Raw genomic sequence first — 6,900 nt, 5'->3', positions numbered from 1 at the left:
TGTATAGATGCTCATTATCATTATACAGTGCAGCGTGGTCACTATCAGTGTATAGATGCTCATTATCATTATACAGTGCAGCGTGGTCACTATCAGTGTATAGATGCTCATTATCATTATACAGTGCAGCGTGGTCTGATCAGTGTATAGATACTCATTATCATTATACAGTGCAGCGTGGTCTGATCAGTGTATAGATACTTATTATCATTATACAGTGCAGCGTGGTCTGATCAGTGTATAGATACTTATTATCATTATACAGTGCAGCGTGGTCACTATCAGTGTATAGTTGCTCATTATCATTATACAGTGCAGCGTGCTCATTATTAGTGTATAGATGCTCATTATCATTATACAGTGCAGCGTGGTCTGATCAGTGTATAGATACTTATTATCATTATACAGTGCAGCGTGGTCTGATCAGTGTATAGATACTTATTATCATTATACAGTGCAGCGTGGTCACTATCAGTGTATAGATGCTCATTATCATTATACAGTGCAGCGTGGTCACTATCAGTGTATAGATGCTCATTATCATTATACAGTGCAGCGTGGTCTGATCAGTGTATAGATACTTATTATCATTATACAGTGCAGCGTGGTCTGATCAGTGTATAGATACTTATTATCATTATACAGTGCAGCGTGGTCTGATCAGTGTATAGATACTTATTATCATTATACAGTGCAGCGTGGTCTGATCAGTGTATAGATACTTATTATCATTATACAGTGCAGCGTGGTCACTATCAGTGTATAGATGCTCATTATCATTATACAGTGCAGCGTGGTCTGATCAGTGTATAGATGCTCATTATCATTATACAGTGCAGCGTGGTCTGATCAGTGTATAGATACTTATTATCATTATACAGTGCAGCGTGGTCTGATCAGTGTATAGATACTTATTATCATTATACAGTGCAGCGTGGTCTGATCAGTGTATAGATACTTATTATCATTATACAGTGCAGCGTGGTCTGATCAGTGTATAGATACTTATTATCATTATACAGTGCAGCGTGGTCACTATCAGTGTATAGATACTCATAATCATTATACAGTGCAGCGTGGTCACTATTAGTGCATAAATATTCCATCACCCAGCATATGTATGATATTTATACAGAGCAGTGTACTCAGGGTATATAGAACCTCACATCACTGCCAGCGTATACACAATATAATTATAAAGTGCAGCATGCTTATTATCAGTGTATATCAGTGTGTATATATATATATATATATATTAGATCTGATACAGAAATGTACATGTATTGAAATTATTATGGATAATAGGTAATTTATAGAACAAATTGTTGTGAAGTTTATATTATAAAATGCTTTTTTTGTTAGTGTTTTCATTCCACAAATCCTTCACGTTGCAGTCAATAAGGTGAGGTAGATAATTTCTTTTGTACTTCATATTTTTCTCTACATCCTTCAACATTTGAAATGTATTTTGTGATTGCAGATGTCCTTATGGAGAAAAGCAGGTTGTGTTTTGGCACTGGTGAGTGATTTAGCGGAGCAGGTAATAAGTCTTCATGGGTGAAGGTAAGTGCTTTCATTTCCGTTGTTCTGGGCTGTAGAATCAGAGGAAATAGGCCGATCAGTGGATGAGCGGTGGTCTAACGAGATTATCTAAGAAGATTCTTCGGTACTGTCGGAGCTCTTAAAGAATTTTAGAGGCAAATTTTAGTTTAGTTTATCTCGCTATACAGGGTGAAGGCGAGACATCTACGTTACACTTTAATGCTGAGAACCCCCTGTTTTTTTGCCATGATTTCTCTCCATGTCAGTGAGGATTTGATAATCACTCAGCTTCGGTCCTGGAGAATATGAAGCCATAGTGTTTGCAGCTAGCTTTATACACCCTGTGCTGACGATGCATATTCAGGCTGGCACGTAGATGCTGAACTCAGTTTATATTCAGTAGACGCCACTCCATGGCACTGCATTTAGTTTAATCTGTAAATAAATAATATAGAATGAAACACATTTTATAAGAAATCATAAATATAAATTATATCAACTGCATATTACTAGAAAGTGGCTAGAAAACTGACTTAAATTTATAACTGAGAACTGTGAGAATTTGTGAGAGAACTGTCTATGGGGCCGAATTATCAAGTTCCATAACTTGTCCGCCTGCTCTGAGGCGGGGGTCAGAAATCAACCCGATCGAATATGATCTGACTGATTGACACCCCCGCTAGCAGCTGATTGGCCGCAAATCTGCAGGGGGCGGTATTGCACAAGCAGTTCTGGTGAACTGCTTGTGCAATGATAAATGCCAGCAGCGTATGCTGTCAGCATTTATTGATGTGCAGCGGACATGATACGCTACATCATATCATGTCCGCTCGCACTTTGATAAATATACCCCTATGTGTTCACAAACATGCTGAGAATTCGTACTCATTTTTAGAATAGGCCCAACAACAGTTCTCAGTTAATTCACTGTAATTCAGTTTATTGCTAACACCAGCTAAACTATAATATATAATATACAGATAACAAGCTATTACAGTAGGCAGTCATCCCTCAACTACGCAAATGTATCTGAGTCTTGTTAGAATTCAATTCCTCCTTCCCACTTAAATTGTCAAAATATTGCAAAATGCATAATTTAATTAGTAATGTAATGTTTGTATTACTGATTATAGTATTTGTTCAACCCCAGCAAAGCTGTTAAACCCATAAATAAAGACCCCCTTGGTAACTGCAAGTGAGTGATTGGTGATCATGTGTGACTATTGCTTCTGAATGGCTTATTGGAAGTGTCCTTATAAACAGGACTTTGTGGGTGTTATACACATAGTACTCTCGAGCAAGTGTTGAAAAAATGACACAATCTAATTAATTAGGGCACATGATTTTTAAATTAAAATGTCCCTTTAAAATAATAAATGAATAGACCTCACGCTAATGCTGCTTTAGTGACCCTCTTCAATATGCCATTAACCTGTCTGAGCAGTACCTATCCTCTCTCTTTAAACCACTTGCCTCCCCCCCCGAGTGTTACTACATCAATTAAAGGGATATTACAGTGCTTTTGCCTTTCCATCTATACAAGGACATTTCAAACTGAATTAGTTAAAAGAAAAAAAATATATAGATGTTACTGTGCTGATTTTATTTCATGCTTGTGAGTTTGTTATTGTCCACCAACTGACGTGTGGGAGTTTTTCTTATCAGCCAGTAAGGATCCCCCTAATCATTAAAAAAAGTTAAATACTCAGGTAAAGCAGTTCCCAAGCAGAACACAGCCGATCAGCCAATCAGGAGAGACAGACAAAGGTTACTAAGAAGTAAGTAAAATTGATAAAAGAAGTAAATTGGAAAGTTGGTTAAAAGTTCATGCTCTATCCAGTAAATTTAAGTTTAATTTGGACTTTTCTGTCCCTTTAATAATGTTCCGTTTGCCCATCTGTATTATATAACAGCTTTGTCAGTTCTTTCAGAAAATGTTTATTTGTGCCAAGAAAATCTCCTGTAAAAAGAGAGCTGATATTTTGTTACTGACTCACAAAGATAACAAAGGTGAAGAGTAAGTGAACTGTGCATTATTATTACAGAAAATGTCACTAAAGGAATTTCCACACCTAGTGACATGGTAAGTTCTGTAAGGGCTGGGCTTGCCGCATCCCTAGGGGACGGGCAGCGCTCCTCACTTGTTCCAGGAGCCCCGATACAAGAGGAAGTCTGATAAAAATACATTAATCATTATTATTATATGTGCTTAATAAATAAACAAATAGGAATCTCTGATATCTGTAAATATAAATAAACTGTGTGCACTAAATACATTTAGCACAGTATTAAGGCTATTTCCCACATCCCTCTAGTCATGGGTGATGCCATGTTGAAATCTACACGCAGTGTAACCTAGGTTACAAAATGGCAGCTCCCATAATAAAAGGGTTATATTCAGTGTTTAAATACTATGGGGCATATGTAACAAGCTCCGTATGCAGCTTGATGCCCCGTTTTTCTGGCGAGCCTGCAGACTCGCCAGAAACAGCAGTTATGAAGCAGCGGTCACAAAGACCGCTGCTCCATAACCTGTCGCCTGCTCTGAGCAGGCGGACAGACATCGCCGGAAATCAACCCGATCGAGTATGCGAGTCTGCAGGGGGCGGCGTTGCACCAGCAGCTCTTGTGATCTGCTGGTGCAATGCTGAATATGGAGAGCGTTTTGCTCGCCGTATTCAGCGATGTCTGTCGGACCTGATCCGCACTGTCGGATCAGGTCCGACAGACATTGATAACTAGAGGCCTATAGCTGTTATGTTATGACAGCCCTAACACATGTATGTATGTAATTTACTGACACTGTCTGTTTCACATGATGCTATTTACTAAAGAAATCTCATTTGCACTAATAGATAAAGCAGTGCAAGTGACCTGTTAGTTTTGGAGCTCTTAAAGGAACAGTATAATGTTCTAACATTCGCTATTACATACGTTTGTGGTGCTGATTGGCTCACCAACCATGCCCTGCTCAGCAGCAGCTCAGGACCACGGCTGGTATGAAATTCTAAATATGTGTTTAACCTCTTTGCTGGATTTAAAGATTGTTGTGTAATTTCATTGTTACCAGACAGGCAGCAGTTAGAATTTGTCCTCAAGCTATAGCTAAGTGTGTGTTTTACACCTGTATGTTCTACACAGAACCGGACTAGATACAACTGATCCTAAGCACCTGTCTAAGCACTAGAGGTGGGCCCTAGTAAAGAATAAGCATTTATATTTATTATTATTATTATTATTATCAGGTATTTGTAGAGCGCCAACAGATTCTGCAGAGCTAGAATTGGTCAGTATTTCCTCTCTTCTAGCTGAGACCCCAAGAGATACCATAAGTAACCTCCAGTACGTGGTGTTCACCCAGATAGCACCATTACATATGCAACCCATAATGCACAGCAGGTTTGTCCACTGATTTTATGGGTTTATGGGACTCCAATATTGTATCTGACCAACGGCCTATTTGTCTTAAAGGGACATGAAATCAGAATTAAAATCTCATGGTTCAGAAAGAACATGTTTCAAAATACTCACATGGTTATAAACAAACAATAGAGCAATAACAACAAGCTCTTTTAACTTAATCTCACCAAAACCAATGGCTATTGTCTCACACTAAATACGCAAGTAACCCAGCAATCCCCGGTATTAAGTTATAGCAGTGAGATATTGTATCCTGCACATTACAAGAAAGCTGTGAGTCAAATATCTAATTGTGTAAAGAATTATATCCCAAGTAAAATACGTTACCTGTGTGACACAACAAGTGACAAACTAATAAACTATATCTATCTCATTGTGTAAAGAATTATATCCCAAGTAAAATACATTACCTGTGTGACACAACAAGTGACAAACTAATAAACTATATCTATCTCATTGTGTAAAGAATTATATCCCAAGTAAAATACATTACCTGTGTGACACAACAAGTGACAAACAAATATAACTATATCTATCTCATTGTGTAAAGAATTATATCCCAAGTAAAATACATTACCTGTGTGACACAGCAAGTGACAAACTAATATAACTATATCTATCTCATTGTGTAAAGAATTATATCCCAAGTAAAATACATTACCTGTGTGACACAACAAGTGACAAACTAATAAACTATATCTATCTCATTGTGTAAAGAATTATATCCCAAGTAAAATACGTTACCTGTGTGACACAACAAGTGACAAACTAATAAACTATATCTATCTCATTGTGTAAAGAATTATATCCCAAGTAAAATACGTTACCTGTGTGACACAACAAGTGACAAACTAATAAAGTATATCTATCTCATTGTGTAAAGAATTATATCCCAAATAAAATACGTTACCTGTGTGACACAACAAGTGACAAACTAATAAACTATATCTATCTCATTGTGTAAAGAATTATATCCCAAGTAAAATACGTTACCTGTGTGACACAACAAGTGACAAACTAATAAACTATATCTATCTCATTGTGTAAAGAATTATATCCCAAGTAAAATACGTTACCTGTGTGACACAGCAAGTGACAAACTAGTATAACTATATCTATCTCATTGTGTAAAGAATTATATCCCAAGTAAAATACATTACCTGTGTGACACAACAAGTGACAAACTAATAAACTATATCTATCTCATTGTGTAAAGAATTATATCCCAAGTAAAATACGTTACCTGTGTGACACAACAAGTGACAAACTAATATAACTATATCTATCTCATTGTGTAAAGAATTATATCCCAAATAAAATACGTTACCTGTGTGACACAACAAGTGACAAACTAATAAACTATATCTATCTCATTGTGTAAAGAATTATATCCCAAGTAAAATACGTTACCTGTGTGACACAACAAGTGACAAACTAATAAACTATATCTATCTCATTGTGTAAAGAATTATATCCCAAGTAAAATACGTTACCTGTGTGACACAACAAGTGACAAACTAATATAACTATATCTATCTCATTGTGTAAAGAATTATAACCCAAGTAAAATACGTTACCTGTGTGACACAACAAGTGACAAACTAATATAACTATATCTATCTCTTTGTGTAAAGAATTATATCCCAAGTAAAATACATTACCTGTGTGACACAACAAGTGACAAACTAATAAACTATATCTATCTCATTGTGTAAAGAATTATATCCCAAGTAAAATACATTACCTGTGTGACACAGCAAGTGACAAACTAATATAACTATATCTATCTCATTGTGTAAAGAATTATATCCCAAGTAAAATACATTACCTGTGTGACACAACAAGTGACAAACTAATAAACTATATCTATCTCATTGTGTAAAGAATTATATCCCAAGTAAAATACGTTACCTGTGTGACACAACAAGTGACAAACTA

At 36.3% G+C, this 6,900-nt stretch overlaps 1 long non-coding RNA gene across 1 annotated transcript in view; it reads right to left on the bottom strand.

The window, feature by feature from the left end:
* Positions 1-1,110: 1,110 nt before the first annotated feature.
* The window catches only part of LOC128644230 (uncharacterized), an 8,076-nt gene continuing 2,286 nt past the window's right edge, over positions 1,111-6,900 (bottom strand). The window contains exon 2 of the long non-coding RNA XR_008399959.1: positions 1,111-1,977. This is a non-coding gene — a long non-coding RNA (uncharacterized LOC128644230). The remainder of the gene's footprint in view (positions 1,978-6,900) is intronic.

The sequence above is a fragment of the Bombina bombina genome, chromosome 1 (assembly GCF_027579735.1).
Source record: "Bombina bombina isolate aBomBom1 chromosome 1, aBomBom1.pri, whole genome shotgun sequence".
Taxonomy (NCBI): Eukaryota; Metazoa; Chordata; class Amphibia; order Anura; family Bombinatoridae; genus Bombina; species Bombina bombina.
This window is presented reverse-complemented; position numbering and strand designations above follow the sequence as displayed.